Consider the following 20,406-nt stretch of genomic DNA (forward strand, 5'->3'; position numbering starts at 1 on the left):
AACCATATGATCCTGTCAATCGATGCAGAAAAGGCCTTTGACAAAATCCAGCACCGTTTCTTAATAAAAACCCTTGAGAAAGTTGGGATAGAAGGAACATACTTAAAGATCATAAAATCCATTTATGAAAAGCCCACAGCTAACATCATCCTCAATGGGGAAAAACTGAGAGCTTTTTCCCTGAGATCAGGAACACGACAGGGATGCCCACTCTCACCGCTGTTGTTTAACATAGTGCTGGAAGTTCTAGCATCAGCAATCAGACAACAAAAGGAAATCAAAGGCATCAAAATTGGCAAAGATGAAGTCAAGCTTTCGCTTTTTGCAGATGACATGATATTATACATGGAAAATCCGATAGACTCCACCATAAGTCTGCTAGAACTGATACATGAATTCAGCAAAGTTGCAGGATACAAAATCAATGTACAGAAATCAGTTGCATTCTTATACACTAACAATGAAGCAACAGAAAGACAAATAAAGAAACTGATCCCATTCACAATTGCACCAAGAAGCATAAAATACCTAGGAATAAATCTAACCAAAGATGTAAAAGATCTGTATGCTGAAAACTATAGAAAGCTTATGAAGGTAATTGAAGAAGATATAAAGAAATGGAAAGACATTCCCTGCTCATGGATTGGAAGAATAAATATTGTCAAAATGTCAATACTACCCAAAGCTATCTACACATTCAATGCAATCCCAATCAAAATTGCACCGGCATTCTTCTCTAAACTAGAACAAGCCATCCTAAAATTCATATGGAACCACAAAAGGCCCCAAATAGCCAAAGTAATTTTGAAGAAGAAGACCAAAGCAGGAGGCACCACAATCCCAGACTTTAGCCTCTACTACAAAGCTGTCATCATCAAGACAGCATGGTATTGGCACAAAAACAGACACATAGACCAATGGAATAGAATAGAAACCCCAGAAATAGACCCACAAACATATGGCCAACTCATCTTTGACAAAGCAGGAAAGAACATCCAATGGAAAAAAGACAGTCTCTTTAACAAATGGTGCTGGGAGAACTGGACAGCAACATGCAGAAGGTTGAAACTAGACCACTTTCTCACACCATTCACAAAAATAAACTCAAAATGGATAAAGGACCTGAATGTGAGACAGGAAACCATCAAAACCCTAGAGGAGAAAGCAGGAAAAGACCTCTCTGACCTCAGCCGTAGCAATTTCTTACTTGACACATCCCCAAAGGCAAGGGAACTAAAAGCAAAAATGAACTACTGGGACCTTATGAAGATAAAAAGCTTCTGCACAGCAAAGGAAACAACCAACAAAACTAAAAGGCAACCAACAGAATGGGAAAAGATATTTGCAAATGACATATCGGACAAAGGGCTAGTATCCAGAATCTATAAAGAGCTCACCAAACTCCACACCTGAAAAACAAATAACCCAGTGAAGAAATGGGCAGAAAACATGAATAGACACTTCTCTAAAGAAGACATCCGGATGGCCAACAGGCACATGAAAAGATGTTCAACGTCGCTCCTTATCAGGGAAATACAAATCAAAACCACACTCAGATATCACCTCACGCCAGTCAGAGTGGCCAAAATGAACAAATCAGGAGACTATAGATGCTGGAGAGGATGTGGAGAAACGGGAACCCTCTTGCACTGTTGGTGGGAATGCAAATTGGTGCAGCCGCTCTGGAAAGCAGTGTGGAGGTTCCTCAGGAAATTAAAAATAGACCTACCCTATGACCCAGCAATAGCACTGCTAGGAATTTATCCAAGGGATACAGGAGTACTGATGCATAGGGGCACTTGTACCCCAATGTTTATAGCAGCACTCTCAACAATAGCCAAATTATGGAAAGAGCCTAAATGTCCATCAACTGATGAATGGATAAAGAAATTGTGGTTTATATACACGATGGAATACTACGTGGCAATGAGAAAAAATGAAATATGGCCTTTTGTAGCAACGTGGATGGAACTGGAGAGTGTGATGCTAAATGAAATAAGCCATACAGAGAAAGACAGATACCATATGTTTTCACTCTTATGTGGATCCTGAGAAACTTAACAGAAACCCACGGGGGAGGGGAAGGGAAAAAAAAAAAAAGAGGTTAGAGTGGGAGAGAGCCAAAGCATAAGAGACTGTTAAAAACTGAGAACAAACTGAGGGTTGGTGGGGGGGTGGGAGGGAGGGCAGGGTGGGTGATGGGTATTGAGGAGGGCACCTTTTGGGATGAGCACTGGGTGTTATATGGAAACCAATTTGACAATAAATTTCATATATTAAAAAAAATAAACTACAATAGTTTTGTAAAAAAAAAAAAAAACCCACAATTTCTTTATCCATTCATCAGTTGATGGACATTTAGGCTCTTTCCACAATTTGGCTATTGTTGAGAGTGCTGCTATAAACATTGGGGTACAAGTGCCCCTATACATCAGTACTCCTGTATCCCTTGGGTAAATTCCTAGGAGTAAATTTAACCAAGATGTTTACTCTGAAAACTAGAGAACATTGATGAAAGAAATGGAAGATGATACAAGTGGAAAAATATTCCATGCTCATGGATCAGAAGAACTGATATTATTAAAACATCTATGCAACTAAAAGCAATCTACTGATTCAATGCAATCCTTATAAAATACCAGTAGTATTTTTCTAAACATGAAAGTAAAGAATCCTAGAATTTATATGGAACCAAAAGATCCTGAATAGCCAAACAATCTGGAGAGGAGGAATAAAGCTGCAAGTATCACAATCCCAGATTTCATGATATACTCCAAAGCTAAAGTAATCAAAACAGTATGGTACTGGCACAATAGATACATAGATCAACAGAACAGATAAAGAGCCCAGTAATGAGCCCATACTTATATGGTCAATTAATCTATGACAATGGAGGCAAGAATATGCAATAGGGAAATAACTATCTCTTCAACAAGTGTAGCTGCATGGACAGCTATATGCAAAAGAATTAAACTGGACAACTTTCTTACACTCTATGAAAAAATAAACTTAAAATGGATTAAAGACTTAAATGCGAGGCATAGAGCCATGAAACTCTTAAAAGTAAACACGGGCAGTAACCTCTTGGACACTAGCCTTCACAACATATTTATAGATATATCTCCCCAGGCTGGAAAACAAAAGCCCAAATAAACTATTGTTACTACATCAAAATAAAAAGCTTTTGCACAGCAAAGGAAATAAAATAACAAAATGAAAACGTAACCTACTGGATTGGAGGAGTTATTTGCAAATGATGTATCTGATAAGGGATTAATATCTAAAATATATAAGGAACTTATATAGCTCAATGCCAAAAAATTGTAAAAAATTAAAAATATAAAAAAATGGGCATAGGACCTAAATAGACATTTTTCCAAAGATGACATACAGATGGCCAACAGGAACATGAAAACATGCTCAACTGTGGGAAATCAAATAGTTATGTCCTGGTTAAGAAGATTACAGGGAACCTATTACACTGCTTTCTGAACCTTCTGAAAACAGCTGACCGGTATCTCATTAATGCATATTTAGGGGTTGGGTCCTGCCTGTGCTCATTAATTCCTTAAACCATGTTATCTATGGAATATCTTATCTTGTCCTCCACCCTGCTTTCAGCATCTGCTCTTTTGTAATCTTGGGAACACCTTGTTTTTCTTTTTTTTTTTTTTTCATGCTTTCTGTATGTTCTTACTGGCATATCGCCACTGACATATTGTCCAATGTTTTCCCTTTAATGTATGCCTAATAAATATGGGAGCTTGAGAGCAGCTCTGAGAGACTTCCCTCAGCCTTCCTCTCACCTCTCTTGACTTGAATGGAGTCTTGAGTAATCCTTTATGCTGTCCTCAGTTTTGCTGGACAAAGCCAAAAGCCAAACCCATGCCCCACGTTACTAATCATCAGGGAAATGCAAAACAAAATACAATGAAATATCACCTCATAGCAGTGGGAATGGTTGTATCAAAAAGACAAGGAATAACAAATGTTGGAGAGGATGTGGAGAAAAGGAAACACATGTGTACTGTTAGTGGGAAGGTGATTGGTATAATCTCTGTGTAAAAGAGTATGGAGGCTCCTCAAAAAATTAAAAACAGAAATACCATATGATCTGGTAATTCCACTACTAGGTAAATAACCAAAGAAAATAAAATAAAAACACTATTTCAAAAAGAGATAGGCAACTCTATGTTTATTGAATCTTTATAATAGCCAAGATAAGGAAGCATCCAAAGTGTCCATTAAGAGATGAATGTATAAAGAACATGGGATGGATGGACATACACACACACACACCACACACACACACACACAAACACACAGAGGAATATTACTCAGCCATAAAACGAATGAGTTCTTGCCATTTGCATCAATATGGATGAACATAGAGGTACTACATGAAGTGAAATAAGTCAGAAAGACAAAGTGTTAGGATTTTACTTATATGTGGAGTCTAAAAACCCAACCAACCAACCAACCAACCAGACCAACCAAAAAGAGAAACAGACTCATAAATATGGAGAGCAAGCTGGTGTTTGCCAGAGGGAAAGGGGAAGACAGGTGAAATATGCAAAGGAGATGAAGAAGTACACACTTATAGGTGTGAAGTATATAAGTCAGAGATGGAAAGTACAGGACACAGAATATAGGCAATAACACTGTAATAATAACGTATGGGAACTACACCTATTATGGTGAGCTTTGCGTGATGTACAGAATTATTGAATCACCATGTTGTACATCTGAAACTAATATAACAGTATATGTCAACTATACTTGAATTTAAAAAAAAACATGATCCTGAAAAACACGGCAGGACTAAGCAACTTTCAGAGATTGGAAGAGACTACAGAGATGATTACTAAATTTAATGTGGGATACTGTCTTGGGTTCTGGAACAGAAAAAGGACATTAGTGGAAAAAATGGTGAAATTCAAATAAAGTCTGCACTTTAGGTAATAGTCACTAAAGTACCAATGTTAATTTCTTGGTTTTGTACATTGCACATTAATTCTACAAGATGTGGGGTGCCTGGGTGGCTCAGTCGTTTAAGTGTCTGACTTCGGCTCAGGTCATGGTCTCACAGTTCGTGAGTTTGAGCCCTGCGACAGGCTCTGTGCTCACAGCTCAGAACTTAGAGCCTACTTTGGATTCTGTCTCTCTCTCTCTCTCTCTCTCTCTCTGTCCCTCCCTCACTGTGCTCTCTTGCTCTCTCTCTCTCAAAAATAAACATTAGAAAAATTTAAAAAAATTATACAAGTTGTTATTATGTAAAGTTGGCTGAGGCCTATATAAGAACTCTCTATGTTAGAAACTTTCTATACTTATAAAATTATTTCAAATTAAAAAATTTATAAACTGTCTTAAATGGTAGAAGTAATATATTTCTCTATGAAATGTTTCATTTTCCCCCTATCATCTACCAAACAAATGTAGCAAATAATTGAACATGTCCACACAGATCGGTGCCACCACTTTCATCATTTCAAGTTGCCATCTGTACATGGTATAGTTCAGGGCTCTTCATCTTGCTTGGTATGTTTTTCATCTATAAAAGCTACACTGCTTTTTTTTTTTTTAATAACATGTCTTGGTATATCTTATTTTCTGGGGAGTGGGTGGTACATCTACTTTTGTTGCTCTAAATTTTCCAAATTAGCTACCCAATGGCCTTTTTTGTTCACATGTTGTTAGGAATCAGTGTGCCTAGAGTAAGGCAGAAAGATGGAATACTAACAAGATGCTGGTTCCTTCATTTGACCCAACACTGGGTATACCCCAGAAGTGACAAGATGGTACATTTCAGGTAATAGTAAAAGCTCTAAGAAATTCCTAGGAAGTCCAAGATAATTGCCTTCTGATGTACCTGATGGAGGTTAGGGTTTAGGAAGAGGAAGCCAAGCCAGGACAGGAGAAAGCTGGTAGCCATCAACAGGGAAAAGATTGAGGCAAGCATTCTGCATCCTTTGAATTTCCTTCTAATGCCCTGGTTAAACATTGATTGCTATCTTGCGACTCCAGAGGAGAAGCAGCAACATTTTTCACTACCTAACTTGTAGTACAATACCATCAGCCACCACTAGAGAAACCTGAGGGTAGAGAGGAGAAACCTACATGGGCAAATGAATCAGTTAGTCCTAGACTTTAACTCCTCCCCTACTGCCACACATGGGAATGCTATTATCGTTTTATTTGGGACAGTACTTTATTGTGTGGCACTTCTTCACGCGTATAGCGTGTTTAGTATTCCCAACCCTTTGCCCTAAATGCTTTAGCAACATGGTGTCATTACAGAAACCCCTAAATTTCCTTCACAGATTTCCAAATACCATTTTTGGTTGAGAAGCTGTGGTTTAGAGGATTAGATCACAAGAAGATGAGAGATCTTGGGAAAAACTGTGCTTGGGTGGAGGTACAGCAATGTCACTTGAGATCACTGTCACATTATGTCTGTGGGACAGACGGGAAATTGGGAAGGATATATCAAAATAGGCTCTTAGCCCTAAAGAACCCTTCTAAGAATCTCTGTAAACTCGCCACACCAAGGGCACAAGCTACAGCTTAGAATTTGGCTTATTCTCCTAGGGAGATATTACTGTCGATAGTAACAGATAATCTCCAAGAAATGTGACATCACAGGAAAAATGAGACATCTGAAGACACAACCATTACATAAGAAAGGGAAAAAAAGATAAACAAGAATTAGGTTTATCACATCATTAGAGAGGGAAAAGGGGAGATACTTATTATCTCACTGTAAAGCAGAAACAAGCAGTCATAAAAAAAGAACCAGTTAAAGATTCTCAGTCTGAAATAAATAATACTTGAAAGTAATAGTCTGGTGCAAGAACAGAATGCAGATAAAAGCCCAATTAGTAAACTGAAAGATCAGGTTGAGGGACTCCCCCAGAAATCATCAAATAGCAAAGAGTTTAATGAATATGAAAGACAAGTTAAAAGATATAGACAAAGAAATAAACATGCCAATATCCATAAGAATGCCAGAAAGGTAGGGTAAAACCAAGTAAACAAACTGAGATGCCACATTACATTCAAGTACATAGGAAAATCACAAGTAGAACACATACTGGGTCATAAGGAAAACCTCAGCAACATTCATTATTTAAATGTAAGTTACAATGAAATCACGGAATTTTGAGTGAATAAAAATGAAATTACTTTTATCTAATGGTGTAGCATGCCATCAACTTACACTGGTGGAAATATGCAAATGTAAACATAGATATTACATACTAGTAAGAATTAAGACTAAATGAGCTAGATGTCAATGTCAGGAATAGAAAAGAAATAACACAGTAAACCTGAAAAAATAGGGAAATTATAAGTAGAAGAACAGATCTTAATAGGAAATAAAACAAAGAAACAATAATCAACAGCTAATAAAAACTAATTCTTAGAACAAAACTAAAAAGTGAGCAACTTTCCAATAAGTTTGATCAAAGAGAAAGGATAAATATACAGATAATTCATTTAGAGAATAAAAAAAGGTATACTACAGCTGATACAAAGACTTTTGATATTATGACTATATCAATATATTTGCAAAGCTTGACCTAAGAACTATTTTCAAACTATATGACAATAAAACTGATGGGAGAAAATCTAAACTCAAAAAAGGTAACTATTCTGTGCACAGTGCCTTCCTTCCAAAGACTACAGCATGGGAGTAGGGGGAGACTAACTTAAACAGTAGAGAAACATGACAAACATAACCTCAGACAGGTGATCAAGGTCAACATCAATAGTGACAAATCATATGCATCCTTGATATGCGGTGATACAAAGGACACTTCACCGCTGTAGTCTTCTTCTCTAAAACCCATAAATTCAATCTAACCGTGAGAAAAATACCAGATAAATCCCCACTGATGAACATTTTATGTAAAATACCTAATCAATATTCCTCAAAACTAAGTCATTAAAAACAAGTGAAGTATGAAAAACTATTAAAGCCAAATGGAGTTTAAAAAGACATATCAGCTACATGTCACATGGGATCTTGGACACACAAAAAAGACATTAGATTAAAACTAAAGAAATATGAATAAGTACAGTTTTAGTTAATGATAGCATATCAATATTGGCTCATTATAACAATATACCATAGAATAGGTGTTATAATAGTAATATATACCACATATATTTATATAAATGATGATGTTAATAGAAAAGTGCAAAGTATTTGGGAACTTTGTACTATCTCCCTCTTTTTTCTATAAATCTAAAAGTGTCTTAAAATTTAAGATGATGAAAAATTTAAAAATGTAATTATTAAAGAACATGAATTCACAATTAAAAAAAATCCCTCCCCAACCTGTACCACAAGGCACAAATTTTACCTGATTTTTACCTGATTTTATCTGTTATAAAAATTATTCAGAAATAGAGAAAAGGCTGAAAATTCCTCAAACTATTTTCTGAGGAAAGTAAAGAAAGAAAAAATTAATTTCACCAAGGGACAAAGCTGAATTATCTTTTTAAAATTTTGTTAAATGTTTTTTTTTTAATTTTTTTTTTAACGTTTTATTTATTTTTGAGACAGGGAGAGACAGAGCATGAACAGGGGAGGGTCAGAGAGAGGGAGACACAGAATCTGAAACAGGCTCTAGGCTCTGAGCTGTCAGCACAGAGCCCGACGCGGGGCTCGAACTCACGGACCGCGAGATCATGACCTGAGCCGAAGTCGGCTGCCTAACCAACTGAGCCACCCAGGCGCCCCTGTTAAATGTTTTTTTAAATTTTTTTTAAATATGAAATTTATTGTCAAATTGGTTTCCATACAACACCCAGTGCTCATTCCAACGGGTGCCCTCCTCAATACCCATCACCCACCCTCTCCTCCCTCCCACCCCCCATCAACCCTCAGTTTGTTCTCAGTTTTTAACAGTCTCTTATGTTTTGGCTCCCTCCCACTCTAACCTCTTTTTTTTTTTCCTTCCCCTCCCCCATGGTCTTCTGTTAAGTTTCTCAGGATCCACATAAGAGTGAAAACATATGGTATCTGTCTTTCTCTATATGACTTATTTCACTTAGCATCACACTCTCCAGTTCCATCCACGTTGCTACAAAAGGCCATATTTCATTCTTTCTTATTGCCACATAGTATTCCATGTGCCCCAAAGCTGAATAATCTTAAATAGATTACTATCCAAGTGAATTCTGTTAATATATAGGAGAAGAAAACCATGATGGTTTAGTTTTGTCCCAGGAAGACAATGATGGACATCCATTGTATTTTCCGAGGAGGGACCCACTCAGAATCTCAGGGTTCACATGGAGGTGATTTTAAGCTGAAGACATTTGAGATTTGATAGATGCAGACAGAAACCTTCTTGGAGCATCCCTTATCTGACTAAAGGCAGCAACTTCTGGGAAATGAGGCTACCACAAATGTCCCTCTAGGGAATTTTAATGGCCATGAAAAGGACAAAGAGCACCTGCATAAACCAACATTATCACAAACTTTCTTCTATCCTATTTGTTCTCCTCAAAAACAAATGGTCTTTTCTAAAGAAACCTTTTTGTTCTTCCCAAAGAGTCTGCTCTCCCTCCTCCCCTTTCTCTAATAAATTAGAAAGATAATCCTCTAACTTTAAACATTTGAGAAGACTGCTACTTTTTGTTGGTTCCCATATACACATATATAAACCTTTTCCTCATGTTCTTCTGTCTTTTGTGAGTGTAATTCACAGGACTCTAGTTACTAAATATGAGACAATAGAGAAACAGTTTGTCCTCCCTGACCATCACATTCACATTTAGATGGAGGAAATGTGGTCATTTCAATTGATGCTTAAAAAGCATCAATAAAATGCAGCACTCATTTATAATTAAAAAACAAAACAACGTAAAAACGACCTCTCAGAAAACTAGAAGTCGAAACTTGACTAGTATAATAAAGAGTATTTATTAAAGCCCTACATCCAATGCGTTACACTTACCTGTAAAATTTTACAAGGATTTATAATAGCAATAAATTAAAATTGTTTGTCATCACAACTTTTACTTAATATTTCCCTGGAGTTGTAGCAAAGGTAGGAAGACCTAAAAAGGAAGAAAAAAAAAAAAAAAACAATGACAGATAAGACAGGAAATGAGAAAATTGCCTGTTTCATTAAAACACAGAACTCTATATAGAGAATCCACAAATTATTAGAAATAATAAGAAGATTGATTAAATTATTTGATACAAGATTATAAGTGAGTTGAATATTGTCTCCCCCAAATTCACATCCACCCGGAACCTCATATGGTGACCTTATTTAGAAATAGAGTCTTGGCAAATATAATTCATTAAGGATGTAAAGATGAGATCATTCTCAATTTAGGGGAGGCCCCAAATTCACTGAGTGAGATCTTCAAAAAAGAAAAGACAGAGAAGGAGATCCTGTCAAGTCTGAAGTAGAGATTCGAGTTATGTTACCACAAGCCAAGGAATGCTTGGGGTCACTAGAAGCTGAGAGAGGCAAGGAGGAGTCTTCCGTGAAGTCTGCAGAGGGAATGTGGTGCTTCTGACACCTAGATTTCATGCTCCCAGCTTCCAAAACTATGAAAGAATAAATTTAGGTTGTTTTAGCCACACAGTTTGTGGTACTGTGTTATGGCAACCCTAGGAAATTAATCCACATATAAAATCAATCGTATTCCTAGGCAGTAATAATGACCAATTGAAAATTTATCAGTAGCAATTCTATTTGCACTAACATATAAAATTAACACCAGATATAAAAGATTCTTATGGACAACACTATGAAGTGTTAAAGGACATAAAGGAAGGCATGAATAAATAGAATAGTAAGTAATGTTTATTAATAGGGGGAATATAACCAGTAGTATTTACCAGCACTTCCTACCCCCTACCACTATGTGGACAGTTTCTTCTTTTATATTATAGTTGTACTTTTACTTTTGTTATTTCTTTTAAACTTGGATTGGGCTTCCAGAGCGACCTCTCCAAACCCCAATTTCTGTGCTAATGCACAAAAGGTGTCAGTTCACTGGGGAACTGCCCCATATGTGGAACGCTTCATGAATTTGAGTGTCATCCTTGCACAGGGACCATGCTAATCTTCTCTGTGTCATTCTAATTTTTGTCTGTGTGTTGCCAAAGTGAGCACTATAGTTGCACCTTTAAATTTTTTTAAGTTTGTTTGTTTACTTATTTTGAGAGAGGGAGGGAGGGAGGTCATCCTTATTTCCATATCTTGAACTATTTATAAATTTTCCCTCTTCAGTAAAATGCTGTAGAATTTTGGAAGATAGTTTTTTTTTTTTAATTTTTTTAACGTTTATTTATTTTTGAGACAGAGAGAGACAGAGCATGAACGGGGGAGGGTCAGAGAGAGAGGGAGACACAGAATCGGAAACAGGCTCCGGGCTCTGAGCTGTCAGCACAGAGCCCGACGCGGGGCTCGAACTCACAGACTGTGAGATCATGACCCGAGCCGAAGTCGGACGCTCAACCGACTGAGCCACCCAGGCGCCCCCTGGAAGATAGTTTTTGAAAACATAAATGCTCTTTTCTATTTCAAGTATTTTGGGGAGTTTTTATCATAAATAACTATTATAAATGAATATAAATAACCTTATCAAATGCTTTTGTGCATCTATAAAAATAAGCATTAATTTTTCTTAAATCCCTTATTGGGATTTCAATGAATTACACTGATAGATATTTTATTTTTAAAAGATCCTGAGAGAAATCACATTTGGTCACAAGGTCACGATTACTTCACCTTATAAGGGAAATTTATTTATTTATTTATTTGAAAAACCTGGGGTATAAAAGTGAACTCTCATTAAATAATATAGTTACTTAATTTCAATAGGAAGATACTTTAAATATTTTTAGCATTAAAATGACATCCATTTTTACTATAATGATACCAAATACCATTAAAATAGATGCAATTACTTCAGTAGTTAAAATTCATTTTGGGAATATAACCTGCCAAGGCATTTTTCTCTATATTAATTATATAATAGTTCTTATCTCCTCTCATCAAGGAATTTTCTTTTTAAACTATTACACATTTACCCTTAGGAATATGCTAACAAAAGAGGTGTTATACATGATTCTCAACATTTGTGTAATTCAAACTTTAAGGGGAAAAAAGAAAATCCAAGAATTAAAAAATAGAGCAAAAGAACTTTGTGGAAACAAGGCAAATGATATCACACTCACTGCAAAGGTTGGCAAATAAGGGGCATCAGTTCTGAGATTATGTGTGCTGTAAACCAGCACATGTGCCCCGAAATGAGAGGCACCAATAGAGGGTTCATCTCATGGAGCACACCTGCTGCCAAGAGGTCCTAAATTGAAAATAGCCCTTATAAAACCAACTTTAATATCCCTAATCAAGTTGGATTCTTATAACACGAGTGGTTGTTCATCACTGTTAGAGATGTCTTATCTTATACACTGATAGATTTGGCTAACGTTTTACTTAGGACTTCCATATACCTATGTTCCCAAGTTAAATAAGTCAGTAATTGTCTTTTATTGTATGGTCTTTATCAGCTTTGGCATAAGGTTTCATAGGATAAATTGTAGGTTTTCCCTTTGTTTTCTAAAACAACTTGTGTAAGATAGGATCATCTCTTCTATAAAAAGTTTGATAACTGTCACTTGCAAAAACCATCTAAGTCTAGTGCTTGCTTAGAGAAGAAAGTCTTTAAATACCATGTGTATTTTCTTAATGCTTACTGTTCTAAGCTTTTTATTTCTCCTTAAGAGAAGTAAAATTATGGAATTTTATGTTTTTCCAAAAATGTATCATTTCCCTTAGCTTTCAAGTTTATTGGTTAATAGGTTTATAACATTCTCTCTTAGCTTCTGGAATGTGTGTGTGTGTGTGTGTGTGTGTGTGTGTATTCTCATTCTGTAGTTCATTAAGACTGTCAATCAATTTTTAAGAAACATTTTTTTTAGTCTTTTCACAAAAACCTTATTTTAGTTTTGTTAATACTCCCTATGGCATAGTAAAAAATATATTGGTTTCTGTCCCTGGTTCTTGAAACAAAGTTCCTAAAACTTCAAATTTCTTGAGTAAGTGCTTTTTAAGAAATTTTTTTCTTAATGTTTATTCATTTTTGAGAGACAGAGAGAAACAGAGCGTGAGCTGGGGAGCATCAGAGAAAGGGGGAGACAGGATCTGAAGAGGCTCCAGGCTCCGAGCTGTCAGCACAGAGCCTGATGAGGGGCTAGATGACATCATGACCTGAGCCGAAGTCAGACTCTTAACTGACTGAGCCACTCCAGGTGCCCTGAGTGTTTTTATTCATAATGAGCCCCTTTAGACCACAACTGAGCTTATGATAACAAGATGATTCAGGGTAAGGCCCATAGATAGCCTCAGGATGAAGACTAGTCACCACAAAGCCTAAACACATGATTAAAGAATGGGAGCTTACAGTCCTCCTGGGGAGGGAAAAGGGCTGAAGACTGAGTTATAAAAACTCCTGAACAACATTTGTAGAGCTTCTGGGCTGGTGAACACATCAGAGTGCTGAAAGGGTGGTACATCCAGAGAGGGCATACAAACTCTGATCTTCCTTCTCATATTTTGTTCTGTGCATTTCTACCATTTGTTTCTTACTTGTATGCTTCATAATAAATAGGTAATAGTAAAGTGCTTTCCTGAGTTCTGTGAGGGGATAATCAAATAAGGGGGGGTGGGTGTTGTACGAACTCCCAAATGTATACTGGTTGGTCAGAAATACAGGTGGCCCTCGAGACTTGTAACTAGTATGTGATGTGGGAGCTGCCTTGGACTAAACCCTTAACCTGTGGGGTCTGTGCTAACTCTGGACAATCAGTGCTAGAATTGAATTGTCAGACACCTAGTTGGTGTTGGAGAAGAGATTGGTATGTGGGTGAATGACATATTTGGTGTCAGAATAAAACCATACACTCTCCATTGCTTTTTGGTTCTCTATTGATCCTGTTTTTTTTTTTGTTTGTTTGTTTTCTGACTTGCTTGTTGGGAATGTCTTCTCCGATTTCTTAAATTCAAGAGTTATGTAATTAAAACTTCCTCCTTTTAAATGTATTCAAGGTAAATTTCCTTCTAATTTTGTTTAGAGGTAGGTTACAAATTCTGACATATATCAATTTTGTTGTCGTCTAAACTAAACCATATTAACATCATACTTAATGGAGCAAGGCACAGTGGATTCTAAGACCAGGAGGAAGTCTAGAATATCTGTTCTTACTCATCTTACTGACAGTAAACTTGAGATTTAGGAGCAAGGCTGAGAGAGATTCCAAAACATGGAAAGCCTGCTGAAGCTGTGGAAAGGGTAAGAAAGCTGAGCAACATTACTTGGAAGCAGTCCAAGCATTCATCAAATTCACTGCAGTGGCCTGCCAAAGTGAGGGAGATGCAGAGATGGGGAGGACTGAGAGAAATCCTTCCAAAGCTCTTCAGGCTGCATTCATCTAGTGTTTATCAGTGATCTCCAAAGGTTAGAGATGAACCCCTTGGCTATAGAGGATTCTATTAAGGGGCAATAACCTGAGAGTGAGACTGGAGAGCCAACAGAAATCCCCAGAGACCCAAAGAAGCTAGCATCATGAAACAGAAATTAAATGGCTGGTTTCTAAAGCATGGAGGGATCTATGGAGTCTTATGCATGATCAAGACCAACCTGTATTAAAGAGAAATCTCTGATCCTGCCCTCAACATTTCTAAAGCAAGTGATGAATGGACTGAAGCTTAAAGTGTAGCAAAGCCCTGGGGTGTCTGGATGATTCAGGTGGTTAAGCATCTGACTCTTGGTTTTGGCTCATGTGAGTTAGAGCCCCAAGTTGGGTTTATGTTGACAGTGTGGAGCCTGCTTGGGATTTTCTGTCTCTCTCTCTCTCCCTCCCTCTCTCCTGCCTATATGGTCATTCTCTCTCTCATAAACAACAAACAAAAAAGGTGTAACAAAGCCCAGATATGGCTCAACTACAGATTAAATTGACTCAATCCTGCATTCTGGTAACTTGACAGAAGGAGCATGCCGTTTTTAGAGAGGGAGTAAATATAATTTATTTCAATATCTACTATTTATTTATACAAAACGTCTGATACAGAATCAAAAATTACAAGTCACATAAGGGAGACTCAAAGAAGGTCTGTTTGTTGGAATCATTAGATAGGTATTTTAACATAACCATGGCAAATACAGTAAAGAATATAGGGGAAGAAAATTGCACAATGTGAATAGATGAGGGAATTTCAGCAGAAAGATATAAATTATTAGAGAACCAATTATTTTGATGGAACTAATAGATGGAAATGTTAAAAATGAAAAAAATAATGCAGACATGAAAATTTATTTGGAATTATAGCAGACTGGACTTAGAAGAAGAAAAGAATGGCAAACTTGAAGACAAGCCAATAGCAATTATACAAAATAAAAAACCAAAATAAGAAAAGCAAAAAAACCCAAGAGAATATCTAAGATCTGTGGGGCAGTATCATCTGGACCAGTATACAATTAGAGGACTAAAAAAAGAAAACAGATATTGGCAATAAATATCTCTGAAGGGATAGTGACTGAAAACTTTCTAAAACTGATGAAGTACTTCAACTCACAGAAATAAACAGCTCAAAAATCTCCCAGGAAAACAAAACAAAGACTTCCTTAGCCAGGCATATCATGGTCAAACTGTTGAGAAGCGAAGATGTCAAGTCTTATAACAGCCCCCCAGAAAAGACACACTACATACAAGGTGTATTAGGTCTCCTGAGAAACACAATCTATAAGAACACAATCTATAAGAAACACAATCTATAATACATTGTAGAGTTTATAGCAAAAATAGATAACTGGATAACAGCGCACAAAGGGTAACAGGGAGTAAATAGAATGAGACTGCTGAAGGTTCCTACATTAATCATGAAGTAGCATATTCCTAGAAAATAGACTGATAAATTAAAGATTCACTTTAGGGGTGCATGGGTGGCTCAGTTGGGAGAGCGTCCAACTTCAGCTTAGGTCATGATCTCACAGTTTTTGAGTTCAAGCCACAAGTCGGGCTCTGTGCTGACAGCTCAGAGCCTGGAACCTGCTTCGGGTTCCGTGTCTCCCTCTCCCTCTGCCCCTCCACTACTCATGCTCTGTCTCTCTCAAAAATAAACAAACATTAAAAAAAGATTTACTTTATAGAGTAGGGGTGAACAATTTCTTTTGTTATAAAGGATCAGATGGTAGATATTTAAGGCTCTACAGGACAGAGTGTCTCTCTCTCAAGTATTCAACTGCTCTGGTGTTGTAGTGCAATGTGCGAACAACCATAGATCATATGTAAACAATAAAATTTTATTTAGAAAAACAAACTGGGGCCATTTTTGGCCTGTAGACCACAGTTGTTATAGATGAGCAACCACTGATTCTAAAATAAAGAGGTATAGCTAGAAATTCAATGAATCATGCAAAGACTTGCAAATGAATTTCATAGCAGCATTATTCCTAATGACTTCAAATTGGAGACAATCTAAATGTCTGTTACCTGGAGAATGTGGTATAGAAAAAATGTGGTATATCTATACAGTGAAATAGTATTCAGCAGTAAACAGGAATGTACTGCTTATACATCCTAGGACCTGGCTGAACCTCAAAACTACTGTGCTCAGTCAGTGAAAGAAGGCAGACACTGGAGATCACCTTATTCCATGATTCCACTTGAAATATGAAAAATTTGAAATGTCCAGAAAAGGCAAAGCTATAGAGACAGAAACTACATCAGTGGTCGCTGGGGTGGGGACGAAGATGAGAGGAGAATGGAGATTAATGGCAAATGGGCATGAGGGATTATCTTGGATATCTAGTATAATGTATGGAGAAATTGAATCACTATGTTATACACCTGAAATGAATTTAACATTGTGTGTCAGTTATATTCAAGTTGAATAAAAAGTCTAAAAAATAAAAACAAAATAAAGAGGGATAAGCCCCTTCAAGAAGAGATGAGATATACAAACCATTTTATCTTTGATGGAGCACAGAAAAAAGAGAAGAGAATGATAGAAAAAGGAAAAAAGAAAATTGTTTAAAGACCAAATGTGGTCTAGTGTGCTAATTTGAAATAGTTGGACCTATCAGAAATGAGCAGGCCACAGTCACCCACAAGCTCATCCTCATGGCTCTTCACAGGTATTCATGAGGAGGACTGAGGTCTGAGCAGGAGACTGAGACGGTACCACTATTTGGTGCAGACCTGAAGCAAGATATTGGCAGCTGCTGAAGGGTAAGCATAAAGCCTTGTAGACTTCTCTTCCAACCCTTAAGCAAAAGCCTTAAACTGCTTGAGGAAAGGCTAACAACTCTTTAGCTCCCAGGGCCCAGACAAAACTTCATTGTTGAGAAAGAAGGTTAGAAATACAACGTCTGCCTTGGAAGATAGACAGGTAGCTTTCCTGTTCCCAGGACACAAGCAAAGCTCCGCAGCTGCAAAGACAGGACTTAAAGGAATAAGCTCTCTACTTCTAGGGAAGGGGCAGGAAGCCACATTGGAGCCAGGGTCTACACTGATAGCAAGTGAAGTTCTGCTACCTCTGCGAGTAGGGCAGGAAACTCCTGCCCAAGACCATCCATGGATCCAAGCGAGAGAGTGGTTGCCACGAGGAGGAGGAACAGGAACTCAGAAAGTCTCTCTCAAAGACTCAGGCTCACAGGACTTCCCTAAGACTGGGGCTGGACCAGGAAAACCGAGAATCTCTCATGCCTCCACTCCAGGCTTGATACCCAGTAACAAAGGCACAACATCAGCCTGTAACTGGTAAAGGGAAAACACAATGACATTGGCCTCAAAGATGGCTGAGAGCACAGGGGGCAGCAGGAATTCTGAGCAAAGACCCTCCTAACTCTCAGCCCCCACCTGAAGCATAGGGCAACAAAGAATTTGAATCTAGAGGTGCACTCAAGGTTGATAACACAACCAAGAAAATGTTATTATGGTGGTGCTAGGATAGCAACAGTGCTCCATCTTTCTGTATCCCAGCTTGAAGTGGGATTTGAAACTGGATTGGACCTCAAAAGGACTGGTTACCCAACTGAAAAAGCTATTCGTTTTTCCCAACAGATACACCAATATTTCCAACTGTCCCTTTGTTTACTATCTATAGTGGTTTACACTCTGGGGCAATGCACCCTAGTAAGATTCAAGAAGGGACAGGGATCATCAGGGAGAGATCGGTCATGTTGAAAAGGGACTCTGAAACCTCACTTTAGTAGGCAGATCCATTTTATAAAAGACTATTTATGGAAGTTGAGTATGTGGAATAGAAAGCTATTTTGTAAAACCTTTATTCCTTTTCACCCTTTGGAAAGGCTTGTAGTCACCAGGGTTTCCTGTACCCAAGCTTGAAGCTATCTACAGGATTTATCTGTAGGATTAAGAGTATTTTTTTCAAGAGTCAGACTGCCACACTTAGAGGCTGTGGGACTTTGGACAGGTGCATTAAGTTTCTAGTGTCTCAATTTTCTGTATTGTAAAATGAGGACTGTGATGGAATTAATCATATAGGGTTGTTGTGAGCATTAAGTGAGATGGCCCATGTAAAGTGCTTAGCAAAATGAGTGCTCAATGTATGTTAGTTATAATAATTCTCACCATGAGGTAATAAAGTCCTTGCATCATTCTTGAAGTCAGAATGAAAAGAAGAAGATAGAAGTCAAGGATATTGTACAGACAAAATCAACTTGTGGACTCATTGAACACAAAGAATGAGAGAGAGAGGGCAGGTTGGAAAATGACTCTGCATTTTGGGACTCCCAAATCCTGGCAGAATGATGGTGTCAGTGGTACACTCGAAAGCATGCATCCGGTCTGTAAAAGGTTTGGCTCCAGCCCATTCCATTTGGGATTGCAAGCTAAGTCACTACTTTTTCAGTTAAAGCCAGAAATCCAGATAATTATGCGAAACCTCCTTAATTTTTTATACTCTTAAAAATATGGAGGAGATAAAACATGACTGTGAGATGCAAATTTGCAACCTCTGTGTAGGACCTTAGAGGTTCACTGCTGTGGAACTCATTAAATGTCCCATAGTGCCTTGCACATTTTTAAGGGTTCTCATTAAAAACTGGTTGAATAAATGGATTTTTGATCACAGTGTTTTACATAAAGCATACATATCAATACTAACTGGTTTTTTAAGTTTCAAATTTATAAAGGTATTTGAAGAAAGGAATTTTAAAACATAGTATTGTGTGATATTTAACACTTTAAGATTAGAGATGCAAAGGAAACAAACATTATAAACATATTATGTAGGCTGAACCCCAGGCAGAATTGTTCAAGGAAGTGGTAACCTTTTCAGTCAGTATATGTTACTTCTATTTTTTTCTATAAGAAATAGATAATACATTATCTTGTTATATAGATAATAAGCCATCTAATTTTCCTCTTGATTCCTCTTCTGATGTCCCATTTTTTTTTTCTGACCTAGAAGACAAGTTCAAAAATGTTTTAGTATTTGCTGCTCATACTCCATATCATATTCTTTTTTCTTGTTAGGGCTGCCTTTACCATGGCTTTCTTCTCCACCTGCCTATAGAAAGCTTTCCTAATGACCGGTAGCCTCTACATTTGTGAGCTCCTGATGCAGGAACTCATTGGGACACCTGGGTGGCTCAGTTGGTTAAGTGTCTGACTTCTGTTCAGGTCATGAGCTCTTGGTTTGTGGGTTCAAGCCCCACACAGGCTCTGTGCTGACTGACACTTTGGATTCTGTGTCTCCGTTTCTCTCTGCCCCTCCCCTACTCATTCTCTCTCTCCCTCCCTCTCTCTCAAAAATAAATAAACATTAAAAAAGATTAGAGAAGAACTCACCGTAAAGTCTGAGTTCCAGTTAGCCAGGAGACAAAAACATAACCTGGAAGAGGGTATGCAAGGTGTTGAAACAATCTTGTACAAATCACAAAGGTAGCCAAATCAAATTATGTTTGGGAATGATAGTGGTGTAGGGTGATTAAGGAAAAGGTGAAGAGGCAGGAGATGAAGCTGGAAAGTTGGTTTTCAGGATACAATGTCCAGTCCTTCAAGACGTCATCCCTAAGCATTTCCAGACTGAAATGCCTCCCTCCCACAAAGATGAAGACACAAGCCCCTCCCGACCTTTGAATGAAAGAGATGTAGGTTTAAATACATGCTCTGTAACATATGAGCTACTTCACCATAGGAAAGTTGTTTAAAACCTTTAGGTCCCAGTCTTCTCATCTGCAAAGTGGGAATCAAGTATGTTTACCTGAGAGAGATGTTTTGAGGACTTAATTACATGTAAAGTGGTTTTTTTGTTTGTTTGCTTTTTAACCAAGAGAGAGCAAAAGAGAGAGGGTGCACATACATGCACAAATGGGCAGGGGAGGGGCAAAGGGAGAGAGAGAATC

General features: G+C 37.5%; 1 non-coding gene across 1 annotated transcript; it reads right to left on the bottom strand.

The window, feature by feature from the left end:
* Positions 1–11,034: 11,034 nt before the first annotated feature.
* Positions 11,035–11,141, bottom strand: LOC122231551. The gene has a single exon (XR_006208821.1). It is a non-coding gene; the product is annotated as a U6 spliceosomal RNA (small nuclear RNA).
* Between the last annotated feature and the right edge of the window lie 9,265 nt (positions 11,142–20,406).

The sequence above is a fragment of the Panthera tigris genome, chromosome D1 (genome assembly GCF_018350195.1).
Source record: "Panthera tigris isolate Pti1 chromosome D1, P.tigris_Pti1_mat1.1, whole genome shotgun sequence".
Lineage (NCBI taxonomy): Eukaryota > Metazoa > Chordata > Mammalia > Carnivora > Felidae > Panthera > Panthera tigris.